Here is a 16963-nt window from a genome sequence, read left to right on the forward strand (position 1 = left end):
GGTGTAGGTGGCCAGCAGCCTTTTTCAATTGGCTGAACAGAAAGGTGAAATCAAATGTGACAACCTTTGCCTGCCAAGGGAGGGAAGGTAAGGGTTAGAGACATGCATTATTCAGCAGTGGATTTATTTCTATGCCACACTCAGGCATCTTCCTATTGCAAAGCTGACAAAATAGAGGACACTGGAACAAGGAAGAATAGAACCTGCAAAGACCAGAACAGCTAAATTTACAGTTAGGGAAGGTGTTAGGATCAGAGAGAAGGTTTGTAATAATTCCAGTAGTAATTTTTTGAGTGCCAGAATGAAGGAGGATTGGTAGTTAGTTCACAGGTTTGCAACACAAGGCAGTGAATGGCTTTCTGAAAGAAAATTTTCAGCACTTGTAAAGGTGCTTTCTGAAGTGTCAGCCCTGATACCTAATAAATAGTGAGCACACACTGCAGCTTTGACTCAGTTAAGATTCTTTTCTTTTTTTTCCCCCAGCAGACTGTTTCTACAGAATCACAAGGGTTGGAAGGTAGATGAAGTCCAACCCCCCTGATAAAGTAGGTATCCTATAATAGGTCACACAGGTAGGTGTCCAGGAGGGGCTTGACCATCTCCATAGAAGGAATCCACAGCCTTGCTGGGCAACCTATTCCAGAGCTCCATCACCGTTACTGTAATTAAGTTCTTCCACATGTTTGCATGGAATTTCATATGTTTAAATTTTAGGCTATTACTCCTTGTCCTATTGCACCCACCACCAAGAGCCTGGCCTCATCCATTTGCTACCATCTCCCTTAGACATAATCATATATCATATCCCCCCTCAGTCTTCTTTTCCCTAGGCTGAACAGGCCCAGGTTACTCAGCCTCTCCTCATACAGGAGGTGCTCCAGGCCCTTAATCATCTTTGTGGCCCTCCACTGGACTCCTTCTAGGAGATCCCTCTCTTTTTTGAACTGGAGAGTCCAGAAACTGGACACAGTAGTCTAAATGTGGTCTCACTAGGGCAGGGTAGAGGAGCTGGATCACCTCCCTTAGCCTGTTGGCTTTATTCTTTCTAATGCACCTCATTAAACCTGTGGAATTTTAATATTTTAATATTTTTCCTACTATTAAATGTGGTAGGAAGTGGCCTGTCATTTCAAAAACCTGTAGTGATGCACATACAAACAAAACAAGGTACAGTCTAAGCTTTATTTACAAAGAAAATGAGGGTAAAATACCTTCAGGATGTGTGAATGAAAATTTTAAATTATGAAGATCTTTGCTTTTTCTGTTGGGACATACGACTTCAGTCATCTTGGCCATGCCTTGAGCCATGCCAGCTTTTTGATTGTGTCATTCCTTGGCTCAGCACAGCCAAGGCAACAATTCCTATCATGTGGCTGAAAATGTGTAACTGAGTTTATGTAGGCTTCATACCATAAAGGAAGGTGTTTTACATTTAGGAGAGAGGAGAGACATTGTCTGTATGTGGTTCTAAGAAAGAAAAAGGTTTGCTTAATGGCTAACCTGTTTGATCAATGTGAGTTGTACCATGAGCATATTGTTTGGGGAACTCCTGTGGAGGGAACGCTGCAAACACCTTCAAAAAGACCAGGCCTTAATGTGGCTTAAGTCCTCTGTGTAAAGGAGGGGTTGGTATTCATGTTGAGCCTGTAATGAATGTACATTACTAGGCTGATGGTGGCCTAGTTGAAAGCCAATTCAGAAGAAGAACTTTTGTTAAGGTGTATGGCAATGTAATTATTTCCTGAAGAAAAGTGCTTGTGTAGGTAGTGGGGAGGGTGGAGGTGATGATCTCAAGTAGGCCAAGTAAATGGTAGCTCTACTCTGTTATCCAATCCACCTTGCTTGCAATTAAGTCAAGGGAGTGATTGAGTTATTCCCACTCTGAGGCTGATGAGCAGTTACAGATATTATATTTAAGTAGCTAGTCTCCAAATGTGGTGTTTAATGCTTCAGTACTGGAGCCCTGCAGCTGCAGAAAGGTTGAGAGGTGGCAGGATGAGGAGAGCATGAATTTTCAGGACAACTGATTTAATTGGGCTGGTGCTTTGCTGTACACAACAAGGTACTCAGTGTACTCAGTGTCCATTGACTCGGCTGAGAGAAGCATTAGCAATGCATTGCAGGCAGTGCAGTAACACCACACCATGGTGGCTGCCTTTTTGTTTGTGTAGTCTCACGGTGATCCCAGGCAGCAGGAGCAAGTCACTGGTGTGCTTTCCTTGTTAAGTTTTGGTGCTGACTCAGACTGGAGGAATACCTCACCGCCGAGTATCTGCTTCACACTTGAACGTACCTTTCTTATTAGTACATACATGGATAATCTAGGGCACAAGGAATACAGGCTTATTCTGAGCTGCTTCCTTCAGCAAACTTCCCCCTTCCAGCTGTTCCAGCCCCATACTACTTCCTCTTTCATTCTTTGTTCTCTCTACTCCATCTAGATCATTTTAAAGCAATGTTCATGCCCTGCTAGGATGAAAGGAAGCTATTCAAGTAACCATTGTAGGGAAGGGACTGTACTAATGGAAGAATTACCTTATACAATACTGTTGTTTCAGATTCCCCTTGGGTGACTGTCAATGGAAAGTGGAAGATTCTTTCTTTACCAATGAAATCTTCTTCTGCACCATCATTGTGCTTGGGTTTTGCTCATCTGCTTTGTTGTCGCTTTCTGCTGGGCCTGGATGCTCCTTGCTCCCTTGCAGGAAATCCTTCAAATGCTGTAACACAGGCATTGGCTATCTGCAGACTGACTCTTGAAAACCAGGAGAGATGGAAACCTACACTAGTGATCCTGCTTTAACAGGGGTTTGGACTAGATGATCTCCAGAGCTCCTTTCCAATCCTACAATTCTGTGATTCCATGAAACTCACAGAGAAAAAAAAAAAAAAAAAAAAAGAAAAAGAAAAAAAAAAGAAAAATGGGTAAGAACAGGGTCTTCTTTAAGATCTTTTCTCACTGACAGTATAAGAAATGGATCTGAATGTATGGTCCTTTTCTAGCAGTTCAGGTGAAGTGAATCCAAGGCTGCTGCATGCTCTGCTGTGGCTCCCATGCAAATCTGCTGACCAGCCTCTATTAAATTGTTACACTTGCCTCCGCCTTCTGTAGACATCCTTCCTTAGGGCATCACTGTAGGAAGAACATGGTCTTTGCTCAAACAAGCAAAGTTTCAGCCTTAAATCTCACATATGTGTGTAGATATATATAGAGCTTTCTGTTGGGGAAGCATATTGCTGGCCTCTGGCACCTGGGGGTGCTGAGGAGCTGATGGGCTGACTCAGCTTGTGAGATACTCAACTAGGAGGACCAGCTGGGCCCAGCACATTTGATAAAGTATGCAGGATTCCTGCCTGTCACAGCAGTATTTCTTTTGGACTGCTTTCTTCGCTCTCAGTCTGGGAAAAGCGCTAAAGAAATAGGCCTCAGGCAGAGTCCAGCTCACACGAGGGCTGGCAGCTCTGGTAACCATGCTTATTGACACACGGAAAGACTGTCTCTGCATGTTGTGCATTTGTTTCCACTAAAGCCACAACAGAGTAAGCTTTCTACCATGTTAGCCGGATGATGTTTGATAGGCACCTGGTGCTGAAGGAAATGTCCATGTGATGTGTGAAGGCGTTGATAAGCGATGGGACTGAGAAAGCTGGAAGGCATTCTGAGGAAACCCCTTGTCTATGACTCTTGATGGGATTGGACTTGCAAGGGTATGGTGGTGTTGCTACAGCTTCTGTGGTGGCTGCATTGCTCCCAGCATCCAGGCTGCTGTCTGCTCCTGCTCTTTGCACTCACATGCAGGCATGCTCTGGATGAAGTAAAATCAAGAAGACTCAGTCAGCTGTAACATCCTAAGAAGTCTCAGCTTATCATAATGAAAACAAAAGATGGTGCAGTGTTCACCTGTCCATCCACTTATCTCTAGTGATAAGAGCTCTTTCAAAACATGCATGAAATTTCAGGCTGATGGCTGTATTAGCCCCTTTCCTACGCTCCCACCTCCCTAGGTTTTAAATATGCTCATGACTGAGACTATTCTGTGTGAATATCTAGGCACCCTGGCAGCTTGCTAACAAGTGAAAGGCTGTAGCGTCCCACAGTATATTGGTGTTTGGAGAGGGGTGGAAGCGTGGCTGGCAAAATAAGTAAAAATTTGTTCTTCACCAATGAAATATTTTTGGAGTCTGTAGGATGCTCAGGAAAATCAAGAGGAGGTTCTGATTCATATGGTGCCTGTGTAAGGTTCTTAGTGCTCCCTAACATTGTAAGACTTTGTCATTCAGTATGTAAGTCCAAAATCAACTGGAAAGAAAACTGGGGGAAAAGATTAATGGAGGAAATCAAATTCATTGAAATTACTTTCTGGGAATTCCAGAACCCACAGCTCTGCTTGAGAGAATATGCATGGAATATATCTCTGCTTGTCTTGTCCCTATCCAGGTATCTGCACTTGCTGAGTAAGATACAAGATGAATTGAGGTTTGGTTGTTCTAATGATGAATTTTTACGTAAACAGAGCAGGCTGCCTTTCAGTGGCAAAATCCACAAGTAGAAGGTGACAGCTTTAATACACTGAGTTGTTTCTATTTTCCTGAGGTACTGAGAATCTATACCAGAGGAAAGAGAAAAGCTGACCTTCCTTTGTCTTACATCTTTGGTTGTTGGGTATAGTGACGTAATGAAAGGGTCAGGACTTTAAAAGGATTGGAAACTTCAAATCTCACTTAGACTGAACCATAAAATGCTGAAAACTCTGCACAATCTCACCAGTACAGCATGTTTCTGGCTCTTCTGGAGGAAATCTCCTGACCTGTCTGAGAGCGAATTTTGGAAACTCTTTTGTGCTTAATAAACAGGTCTGTTCACAGCGTGCCATCCTGCTTGTTCAGAGGGTGTTGGAGATAGGGAGTGGTAGATACCAAAATTGTTAGGGTGAAATAATGCATCTGGCATTCACAGGGTCTGGTGCTGCAGCTGCTCTCCTTTGCTTAAGCTCCCAGGAGAGAGGCGAGCTGCACTTCAGCCCTGTTTATCAGGGGCCTCCTCTGAGGGATTCCCAGATGCACCATGCAAGCTGTCTGGCATGCTGTGCTGGTGGACTTCTCTGTTCTTGACACAGCTGCCAGGCTCGCACCTAGGGCCCAGGAAAGTCACAGCTGCATGGTTGAAGCAGTGATATAGTCATAGAATCGTTTGGGTTGGAAGGATCCTTTAAGATCATCTGGTTCCAACCCTTCTGCTATAGGCAGTGAAACCTCCCTTTAGACCAGGTTGCTCAAAGCCCCATCCAGCCTGGCCTTGAATGCCTCCAGGGAGGGGTTATCTACAACCTCTCTAAGCAGCCTATTCCAGTGTCTCACCACCCTCATAGTAAAGAATTTCTTCCTAGAAATTCTATATCTAGTATAAATGTACCTTCTTCCAGTCTAAAACCATTTCCCCTCATCCTGTCACTACATACCCTTCTAAGAAGTCCCTTCCCATCTTTCCTGTAGGCCCCCTTCAGGTACAGAAATGCTACTGTGAGGTCCCCTTGGAGCTTTCTCTTCTCTAAGCTTAAGAGCCCCATCTCTCTCAGCCTGTACCCATAGGGGAAGTGCTCCAGCCCTCTGATCATCTTTGTGGCCCTCCTCTGGACCCACTCCAACAGCTCCACATCCTTCTTCTATAGAGGGTCACAGAACTGAGCACAGTACTCCAGGTGGAGTGTCATGAGAGCAGAGCAGAGGGGTAGAAGCACTCCCTCGACCTGCTGATCATACTTCTCGTGATACAACCCAGGATACAATTGGCCTTCTGGGTTGTAAGTGCACATTGGTGGCTCATGTTGAATCTTTCATCAGTCAGCATGGTTAGTGGGCATAGTGGTGATGGACTGATGATTGGACTAAATGATTTTAGAAGTCTTTTCCAACCCAAATGATTCTGTGACTCACCTCCGATAAACACCAAACCAGCAGCTATTTTTAATTAATACCAATGGCCTGATGCTTTCAAAGCTGTATCACACCTGAGTGGCTAGGTAACAAGTCTGAGATTTGTGAGTGCTCAGTCCTGAAGATATAAGGCTGTGGCTGTCACCTGCCTTCTGCTGCTCTGGGGGCTTTTGGCTGAGTTTACACATGGAGCTGGATCTGCCCTCTCTAATACTACACCTCCTGTCACTCATGCCATCCAAAACTCAAACAGCAGAGAGCCCTGCTGCAGTTACAGTTAATTAGTTTCAGGGATGAACCATACCTGAAGATGCCCAGCTTTCTGGACCATGGGTTTGTGTTGGGCTGGGCACACATAAAATGGAGCTATCATGTAAGGCTGATTTATCCCTCCCTGTTTGTTGTAACTCTATTGCTTTTGAAGGATGGAGAAGTAGATTGGCGGAAGCCCTCCAGGTTGAAAGAAATAAGAGTTTAAAATGGAGTCATGGAAACAAGAAGTCATTTTATCTGTACTGTGCTTGTAATCTCCAGGTAATCCCATCACTGCCTACACAAAAGCAGCAGGCTGACATGCTCTCTTACCACCACAGAGGTGTGGGAGCGGCAGTATCAGCTGTCATAGCAGAATTATTCTGTGGTTTCTCTGAGACCACAGGCTCTTCTGTGCTCCCTCTGGTTGTTTCTGGGGTCTGAATAACGAGCCCCAGTACAGCCTCAGGTGAAGTGAGGAGATGGAGGATGGGAAACAAGATGATGAGAAAAGCAAAGATGAAAACCAGCTCTGAAACTTGCCCCCTGCTGCAAAGAGAAGACCAATTATCCAGCTGAGCAGTGCATGTCCTCGGGAGGCTGGAGAAGAGGTCACAGCAGCTCACAGCTGGAGCCTGAGTCATCTTAGAAGCAAGTCCTTCATCTGTTAGTTGCATTATCTGTAAATGAGGTATCTCGAGTGAGACTTGTACAACACGCCTGGGTCTGTGGTATTCAGCTTGGGGCATATCTCTTGCTGCATAGAAAGACTAATTTTAAGAATAATGTGACTCATTAAAGCATTTGGCATATTCTGTGATTTGTGGGACATGTTTGCTGCAGTCATTATACAGTCATAATATATTTATCAGAAGAAAACATACTGCGTGTGTATTATCTTGTCTTATACACTGAAGTACTACTCCTGACACTTAGTGCCGATCATGAATACATCAAAATTTTCAGTGAATATTTTCTCTGCAGCTCCTAAAGGATCTGAGACATAAAGCACCGTCTGTGGAGGCTGCTGAAACAGCTGCTCAAGAAGAGCTCCTGCAGCAGTGTTCCTTCAGGGTTTTTCCTTGGACTTCAAACTGGAGGAAGAGGAGTTGAATGCTTTGCTTATTCTCTCCTGACTACATACTGTGAAGTCAAGCCCTTTCTCATAGGGCTGTTTGAAGACCAGTTTTTAATCTTTAGAAAAAGCTGTATGATGTCTTTTGACTAAATGTACTAGAGGTATAAAGTATTATTATGATGCTATGTAGTCATAGAGAAGATATTTAACAGCAGAGGCTGTAAAACAATTTGGATTATGCTTGACCTTCTCTTTTGAATGATACTTTTAGACAGATTAATAAGATAGGTAATTCTTAAATTATTTGTGCCTTTCCTCAGAGTTTCTCCAATACATTTAATGGGTTTTTCACAATGTAACCAGATTGGCAGGTATAAGGAATTCTAGTCCCTTAAATTATGTCCCTTAAATTCCTTGTGTTTCTGTCCAACTGAGTATCTCTAGGATCAAAGTAAACTTGATAAAAACTATCTGAATATGGTCATCTCTGATCTAGTATTAAATGTGGGGGTTGGCAGCCCTGCTTGCAGCAGAAGGGTTGGAGCTTGATGATCCTTGAGGTCCCTTCCAACCCAAGCCTTTCTATGACTCTGTTATTCTATGGTTCTATGAATGAAGTGCAGAAAAATTGACCTGAAAAAACCCCCCCCAAAAAAAAAAAAAAAACAACAACAAAAAAAACCAAGCAAAAAAACAACAACAACAACAAAAAACCAACAGTGAAGAATAAATGGTTTTCCTAGTAAATCAGGGCTGGACAGAGTCACAGTAAACTCTTACTGGCAAAATCCTGTGTGTGTCTGCTTACATGCTGCTTACTCAGTTACGCTTACAGAAATTGATGTGGTCTCACAACTTAAGAATTAATAACAGGCCAACCAAAGAGGCTTGTTAACTTAGTCTAGATGCTAATCTGAACTTCACTTGAACCTGCTTGCTGAAGTAATCTACTCAGCAATCTCTAGGAGAAGAGATTTTTTTCATGTGGAGCCAGCCTAACAAAATTGTAAGCTAACCTCTAACTGAGATGGTTATGAAGTTTTCCCTATGGGCAATTTATGTGGGCACTTGAGGAGGAGCAAGCAGACACCTAAACAGTCCTGTTTTGTTGTGGGAGCTCTTTCTTCAGTCACCTGTGTCATGAGATGGACACTTCCCTGGCGGAGAACAAATTACACTGATAATGGAGGTGCCGGGTGGCCCAGGTCAATAACTAGTGTGTGTGCACCAGCCCTTCCTTTCCTGCTGGTCACAGTGCTCTCCTCGAGTAGGAGGTGAGAGCCAGGAAGAGTTTTCTGCAGCAATGTGGTGCAGGAAATGTGGGCACTGCCAGTGTCAAACAGTACTCCTAGCCCGTGTCTCCCACGAGTGCATTACTCCTTTGCTATATAGGTAACAAGCCGTGTACTTGCAGTGTAGTCCTGCAGGTCACAGGTGAAACTCCCAGTGATAGCAGGGTAACATCTGCTTGACTTCTGAGGATTTTTCGCAGGCTGTATGACAGATATTACCCTTCCCCGGTGTTAAGGGTTGCAAAGCAACTTACTGACACATTCTTGGAATAGCTGTGATGAATTTCGGAAAAAAAAACCTGTTTAAAAATATTAGACAAGTTTTTTTTTAGGTTTGGCAGAGGGGTTGTGATTATTTTTACTCTAAGATGTGTTTCTAAGAATAATCCCTTACTCTGTCATCCTCTGCAGGAAGAGAAGCAATAGAGTTCAGAGGCTGGAAAGTTACCTGTTTATTTTGAAATAAATGTTTATCTGTGCTATTCCTGACGGAGTATCAGCTTTCCTGTTCCACCCTAGCCATTTAATATAGGAGGGCCATGCACTTTTGTCCTAGTTAACTCAAGTCCTGCAACCATGTAAATGTGTGACATTTTATTTCATAGCTTTTTAGGTCAGACCAACCTGAAAATGTTTCTGTAAATACCAGTCAAGTAAAAGCCACTCATCTTCCCTTACAAGCAGGCAAGCAAGGGAGCCATTCATTTGTTTGCCCAGTATTTCTCATGAAGTCATCACTGTGTTTCTCAGCCATCTGTACTTTAGGCCAAACGTTGCCTGGTTCCTGACTTGCAGAACCTGAGGAAAATGAGCACAATATGGGCAGGGAGTCTTTCCTCATTCCTGTGGCATGGAGCCACAGTACAGGCTTTTTGGATGCACCAGAAAGAAGATGGGAATCAGCTTTGTCCCATACCCTGCCACCTGTTTTGGGGAGATAACTCTGGCTGCATGGAAACCCTTAGGTTCACTGTCACTTTCCTCTAGTGGAAGCAGCAATGTTAGCATCCCCAGGTGTCATTTCACTGTGTGCTCAATGTGAGGGATGTCCCCATGAAATAAAGGCTCCATCCATTGCTGGCACATCACATTTGCAGCGCACAGCCTGTGGGCTGTGTGTCCAGTTAGAGCCCCTTGCATATTTCAGTGTCTGGCTCCACTGGTATCTTCTCGTATCTCCGCTAGAGAGGACTCTAACAAAACTATGGATAGAATTTGTGCAAATTATACCTTAAATATTCTTGAGCAGAGAGAAAACAGGCAGGAAAGGCTAAACTACTCAATGTCAACTTGGTGACTTGTAAATTTTGCTCCCCTTGAGAAGGTTAATTGGGACAGTCTAAGTGTTTCTTTCATCCTTAACTTTTTCTGCCTGAGGCTTTTTCTCTGCTCTGGCAACTTATTGCTGAGCCCCATGCACTTTCCAAGCAACTAGTGAGTGTTTCCCCAGCACGGCAGTGTTTCTGCTTCTGCCCTGCTTTGTGCGTGCTTTTGGCACCTCAGCATATAAACTGCTGCACTCACACTCTCCTGTCTGTTGGGAAAACAAATGTAAGGTGCTCTGTGGGCTCTGCACAAGCGAGGGGCTTGCCCAGAGTCACTGCACACTGTGCAAGAGCCAGAGAAGAAACACTTCACTTCAATAGAAGCACAAGAGCTCAGAAGTGTGCTCTGCTTCTGCTGGGGTTGAAGTGAAAAGCTCTGCAAATATCTTCCCTTGCCAGGATGAGGGAGGAGCCTACTGGCTGGGGCATTAGCTGGAGATACAGGAGATGCTCGTGTGAGCCATCTGCTTACATGATTCAGTTCAGGGCTGGAGCTTGGTTTTCCCACATCTAAGGCAAGTGTCCTAAACACTGCACCTCTTCTGACATGGCCAGATTTTGTTTTGACCTTCTTTCATGTTTCTTAACACAGCCTCAGTGGAGTTCTCTTGCTTTGATGCAGTTTGAATTTCCTGCTTGAGGCTTTGTACTCTCTCAGCTTTGCTCCAGGTATGTTTGTTCGGGTGGGCAGTTTCATCCCATCACCAACATACATGAGGTTACTTAGAGCACTAGTATTTACTAGGGTCTTTACAGCATTTTGTGCTGGCTTAGAGTACCACACCAAGGAGTTTAAACATTTGATCTTCCCTTCTGCTGGTAATGGCCAGAAGGCCCTCTCTCTTCATCCTTTGTCTCTTTCAACATATCACACTGCGCAATGACTTAGACACTCAGGTGACACTCAAGCATTTGAGTTTCATGTCTCTAATCTTTGCAATAGGCTTCCATAGCTGCCCCTTCTGCTCAGCACACCAGAGTCTGCTATTGGTTAGCTCACAAGAAATAGGGATCGGTGGTCCTATCACAGACTGTCACCTACCTCATTTTTGCTTGTTCCTTTTCAGCCCTTTAAAATAAAAGGCAGCAAGACATAGCCTCTTTCCCAAAGGTATAAAACAATAATAAGGGCCAAACCTGTTCGTATTTGACAAGCTGGGGAATGCAATGAGACATCTTCCTTCCTTCCTTCCTTCCTTCCTTCCTTCCTTCCTTCCTTCCTTCCTTCCTTCCTTCCTTCCTTCCTTCCTTCCTTCCTTCCTTCCTTCCTTCCTTCCTTCCTTCCTTCCTTTTCTTTTTAATAAAAAGAACTTAAATCTCTCCTATACCTGTGACTGAACTTCAAATGTATGTACTAGGTCAACAGCTTTCCTGGAAACTATTACCCAAAACAGTTAGTGTTTGTGCTAGCTTTAGCTGAATTGCCTGGAATAGCCCTTCCATCATCTAAATTTAGACTTCAAAATGGAGCTAGAGAGTGTTTGGAGGCCTAATGAATAGCTAGCTAGTCTTCCTACAGGATTCTTTCTTTGGAAAGTAAATTGTGGACAAGCAGTAATAGGGCACCTCAAATACTCATTCAGCTTCAAACATAGACACCTTTAATCTGGTTTAAATTGACGTTAGCTATTTTGTTGCTTCGGACTACTTGTCTCTTAGATCTTTTTAATGCAGTAAAAGATAACAAAATATTTTGTTACAACGTGATTTTTATGGTAAGCTTATGTAATGATAGCTATACATTCTGATGGATATAATACTATAATAATATATAATACATATAATACTATCGTATTATGTGAGAGTGAGCACATGAATTATTTGGCAAGGAAAAAAATATATATATTTAACCATCTTTCTGTCTCTTCCTTCACAATTTAAATTCTAATATGTGTCCTCCACATAAGTTTCATTACAACAGTAAAGATCTAGATACAGAAAAGGGAGGCATATGCTAATATATACAATAAGATTTATTTCTTTCCCTGATGACTGGGAATACACTTAAGTACGGAACGGAAATCAGAGGTGTATATTGGAAGCAATGTGACACTTGCCTCTGCAAAAATTCAACAGCCAAAAGCAAAATGATAGAGAATAGACCCACCAGCTGCTTACATTCAGTTTCTTCGTTCCTTACGTGCTCTATAGTAAGCTTCCAAAGCAGTGTGAGCTTGGATTTCTGTGAAATTTATCTTGCTAAGATTGTGCAGGAAGTCGGAAAAAAAGGACGGATGAAAATCAGAGTTTGCCCAGAACATAGCTCTCTTTCCCCCCCACCACAAACCACACAGCAACATGAGATATCAGTGGCAGAAGGTCATGCAGATAATTGCAATAATATTATCTGCTGTGCCTCAGGAACTTGGCTTCTCTCAGAGCAAGAGTGATAAATTAGAACTTGTGAAAATTCTGTTCAAGGAAAACTCCAACATTTCTAAATCTGGATGCAGGGCAGTAAACTCCACAGTTTCCCACAGAAAGTAAGCTCTGGAATTTCAGATTTTCCAGCATGAAATAAATGTTTGTCCCGGACTGAATTTTGCATGTTGTCTTTTTTTTTTTTTTTTTTTTTTAATTCAAAAACCTGAACAACCACTTTTGCCCAGTTCCTGCATGCCTGGGAACTTGAAACGCTGAAACCTCTGACCTGAGCTGGCTCTGCAAGTTTACAGGCTCCCTAAAATGCAGCTGTGAGCCTGGCAATCCTGAGTCAGTCATTTCTGTGGTGGGTTCACTGGGCAAACAAGTACTCCCGAAGCACAGCTTCTCCATTAACCTGCCCGATGAACTAGCAGGCAGCCTATCTAAGCTTGGTTTTGCTAATGGGACTTCCACAATTCTGAGCAACTATTACAAAACCATCTTAGTTTTCATTGGTCAGAATGGATAATTCCAGACCAGGTGTCATTTAGAACTTTTTATGACATTTGCTCAGTCCATCAGGGTCAGGCTCAATTCACGTGAGCAGAACTTACGTGTCTTTTGGGTTCTTGATGTTGTTCTTAGTGGATATTGCTTCTTTCATGAATTAGATCCTACTTCACGCATTCTATCATGCTAAAAATGTGGACTAACAGCTTAAATCCATTCTTTTTAGCAGGCTTTGGTTGCCATTATCTAAGTAACAGTGATAGAACCCTAAGCTAATAGAACCCTAATAGTTCTTTGTGTCTACATTCCAACTTTCTCTGAGACAAATGGACCTCTTCATTCTTCTGAGTATTTGCAGCTTCCTGGAGTCTGGGTTGCATTGTTCCTGCTGCATCACTTTGGAAAGTTTAATTTGCAGTCAAAGTACAGCTGCTAAGGTATCATGAACCTGGGAGTAAAAGTTCATGCCTCACTCAAGCCTCTCTAAAGACATTCCCTGTCAGTAACAGCTAGTGTTTCTGATCTTTGCAGTCAAAGGCAGACAGACGCAGTACCAGAAGCCTCGGTCTTCTGGGTGACTCTGGCTATAGGAACTTGCATGCTTTAGCCAAGCCAAAAAGTCAGACAGGTCCCTCCAGCCTCAGTGGGTTAGCAACTGTGGCATAGTTTACAACAAAGTACATCTGTTTTGAATTAAAGATCTTGGTTTAATTAAAGGTGGACACTAGTCTAGGCATATCTAGAGGAACTAGTGTTTTGGAGGTTTGTCTATTAGTTTGATGAATATAAACCGTGTCCTATTCCCCAGAAAAATGAGTGCTGGTTTTCATTGGTGAAAAGACTGATAAACACATTTATCATAAAAACATGAAGCTGGGAATGCAGTGACATTCCTCACTGGGGTATAGCTTCTCCTGTTTGGCATTATCTGAGAAAATGAGACTTGTGATGCCTGAGAGAGGGATAATGTGCCTATTTCAGTTGGGTGTTGTACAGGCTTAAGATCAACAGTGCCTTAGATTAGGTGAAGTACAAATGTCAGTACCATTGACAATTCCTGCTTGTTCCAGAAAGTCAGCTATTCCTTCTCCATTTATTTTCAAGGTCTATACCAAGCACTGCCCAACATTGTGACTGCTCCAAAGCACTGTGCCTTGATGTATCCTTCTTGAAATGCCAATAAACAAGAGAATACTATTTGTGCTAAATAACTTTAGTTTTCTCAATCAACTGGCAAGGTAGTACCATAGAAGAAAAATGATACTGCATGTCTTGGACTAGAGTCCAAATACTTTTTGTGGTGGTAAATCATTTCAAATGGTGAAATTACAGTGGAAAACATCTCTAAATTCTTTGTGTCACACCAATTCACAATTTCATAGATGAATGCTGTTAATAGCTATTTCCCAATTTGGTTTTAAAGATCAGAATCAGATGTTGCACTAGATGGTGATATTTGAAAAACAGGATCCATGGAAGCAGATATTTTAGACATATTCAACAAATTAGTGAGCAATGGTTTCTAGATGCATATGAACACAGAGGGGCCTTTTCTCACAAAAAAGCTTTCCTGTTTAAACATGGCACAGTGACATGTAATGTAGTGTGACATTGTCTGCCCCAGAAAGAGAGAGGGAATTGCAGCCTTCCCCTCAGAATCCCTAAAGAAATGCAGGGATGTTGTCCAGCCTCATGGTGCAGAGAGGTGCTGCTGGGCCTCATGGCACCAGGGGTGGCAGGGACTTAGCTATTGCTCCCCATGCTTCAACAGAAGATGGAGGACTCACGTGCTGCCTCCTCACAGAGCGTATGAGTGGTTCATCCCCAGGCAGGTCTCTCTAGGACCCACCTGCATCTGCCCTGTCAAGGCCAAATCCCCAGGAGCACTCACAGTCTCCTCCTGGTCACTGCAGCTTTGCATGCTCAGCCCTCACTCTCTCTCTCAACAAAAGGCAGTATTTACCCCTACTGCTCCCATCTGGCCATCAGCAATTAATCTCTGTGCACTGAACTGCAGAGCATTGTGTGATAACTCTTCATGTTAATCCCATGTGTCAGGGAGCCACTTAAAGGCTTCCTTGGATACAATTCCCTGCTTCTCTTTTGAATAAAACCCAGGTTTTCCAGTGATGCATTTTAAGAAGCAACCAAATTCTCTAGCTTTCATATTTAAACCTTAGTTGTTTCTGTGCCTGTATCTCTGTGTTCTTACCTAATTTCATATTTAGAATAATAAATTAAGGGGAACCTGACTACATGTTTGAATCCACAAGCTCCCCTTCCTCTTTTAAATGCAAATCTCTAGGGCAGAGGCACTAAGGAATTAAACACATTTACAGTATTTCAAGCCATTCTGTAACCAGCAGAACCAACAGAGCTTTGTTTTGTCCCATCTCTTCCCAGCTGCTTATCCTTATGATTGTTTTAGGAACACCTTTGAGATCGTTACTGCCTTCAGTGGTGTTTAAAATGATACAGTAAGCTAAAATGTTGTTGGGGATGGGATAGATGATAGAAAGACAGACAGAAGAGGAAGCAGTAAAATCAATTATGCATCCTTTTTGCCTGAAACCAAGGTTGCTAGGTGCAAATTCAGTCCCCTTGTATTAACCAACTTGGATTAATCTCCTGTTCCCCCTTTTTTTCGCTACTTAATGGGATTGTAGCAAGGATAAAGGCAGTTTACGAGATGGTGTGTTGTGGGGGTCAGAGAGAGACAAGATGTGTAAACCAGTATGGTCTGAAATACGGCTGTGTTCTTCTGGCACTGATGGAGAGAGCTCGAAAAGCTTGTTGCTGCTCTTGGCACACTTCCCAAGCAGGCAATACCTCAGCCTCCTGCTGAGTCACAGCAGGTGAGGAGAGCATGCAGGTGCTGACCCACCTTGTAAGCATGCATTCTGGATTTAAGGAAGAAGGGAAGGGGCCCTGAAAACAGAGAACTGCTTATGCTCTATCCCTGAATCTAGTCTTTCCAGGCTGGAGATATGTGGCCCAAGGGGGAAGTAGCTTGAAGTACCACTGACTTTGTTGTTCTACAGCCACTGGGATCTGCTGTAGGTCCTTGGATAACTCTAAGCACTCAGTCCCTTGGATATGCTCAGGTAGGCTTCAACAACTCTTATTTGACTGAGTAGCGCTGGGGGTGTGGAGTGAAAAACACAAAGCACCTCTCCTAGAGATAAAATATGCTCTCCAGAGGCCTGCATCAAGTCACGGATGTTACTTCATTGGATTGTAGTGGCTGCAGGTCACATCTAACAGTGACTTTCTTTGCTTCCTAGGTAGCTGAATACCATAGCCTTGGGTTCACAACTGAATGAAAAAAAAAATAGAGGAAGTTGAAGTTAATCTCTTTGCTTTCAAAAATTCAACTTAGATACAATTCAGGTTAAAATAAATGGGGAGCCTTTGAGTGCCAAAATGACAGCTCAATTATTCTCTTTTTCTTTTGACTAGATTAGCTGGGACACATTCTATCTGCAGTGGCAAATGTTTTCTAGTGCCCCAGACTTGCTCTTTTTCTTCTTTTTAACTGAATGCAACATTTCTTTGGTGTAGTGTTATCTGAGTGTAGCTCAGCAATGCAGCACTTCATTTCACTTGCTTCAGTTAGCCATCGGCAGAAAGACACAGTTAAAGATCTCTGTGAAACTACCTCTGTGTTTTTGTTTTTTAAATTAAGGTTTTCTCCTTAGGGCTATTGCATCATTGATATTCCACAGACAGAGAGTTGCATGCAAGACTAGAAAAAACAGAAATTATGGGAGGAGCCATGGGCTGAATAATATGCTCCACATATACTCAATAATATCATGAGAATAGCATGTTTCTGACCTAAAATGAGGAATAGGTTTTCCAAAAGCTCTAAGCTCCGAACTAAGAACTGAACTCCAGACAAAATTAAACTAATGAGGTTCTAAGCAATCCTGCAATCAGCCAGCAGCTTTAACTCTTTGTTGCTTTTAGCTTTATGTCAGGCTTCCCCACCAACTGTTCACCTGTGACTGTGCTAATCAGAAAAGCACAGAGCCTGCAAATGAAAGAGATGCATCCTTGTTATTGGTGTCTAGCACAGCAGATCAGGTTTGTCCACTCCACATTGTTCTAGGTCTGCTTTTCCAGCCTTTCTACCTGCCTCATTCCTCCTACTTCTCAGCCTTAATGCAAAAGCAATAACGGCCTATTACTTAATGCATGCTTCCTTA

The 16963-nt window shown here is 42.9% G+C and overlaps 1 protein-coding gene and 1 long non-coding RNA gene across 3 annotated transcripts in view; one reads left to right on the forward strand and one right to left on the reverse strand.

Annotated features, from left to right (window-relative positions):
- The window catches only part of TTLL2 (tubulin tyrosine ligase like 2), a 487337-nt gene that overhangs the window by 142081 nt on the left and 328293 nt on the right, over nt 1-16963 (reverse strand). The gene's annotated exons all lie outside the window — the stretch shown is intronic.
- LOC128087184 (uncharacterized) overlaps nt 1-16963 on the forward strand; it is a 146930-nt gene that overhangs the window by 118201 nt on the left and 11766 nt on the right. The window contains exon 1 of one of the 2 annotated variants that reach the window (XR_008209705.1): nt 15710-15859. The exons of the other annotated variant lie outside the window; for it this stretch is intronic. This is a non-coding gene — a long non-coding RNA (uncharacterized LOC128087184). Of the gene's footprint in view, nt 1-15709; nt 15860-16963 lie in introns of those variants that run through there. 2 annotated transcript variants of the gene reach the window in all.

The sequence above is a fragment of the Tympanuchus pallidicinctus genome, unplaced genomic scaffold (assembly GCF_026119805.1).
Source record: "Tympanuchus pallidicinctus isolate F22 unplaced genomic scaffold, pur_lepc_1.0 scaffold1, whole genome shotgun sequence".
Lineage (NCBI taxonomy): Eukaryota > Metazoa > Chordata > Aves > Galliformes > Phasianidae > Tympanuchus > Tympanuchus pallidicinctus.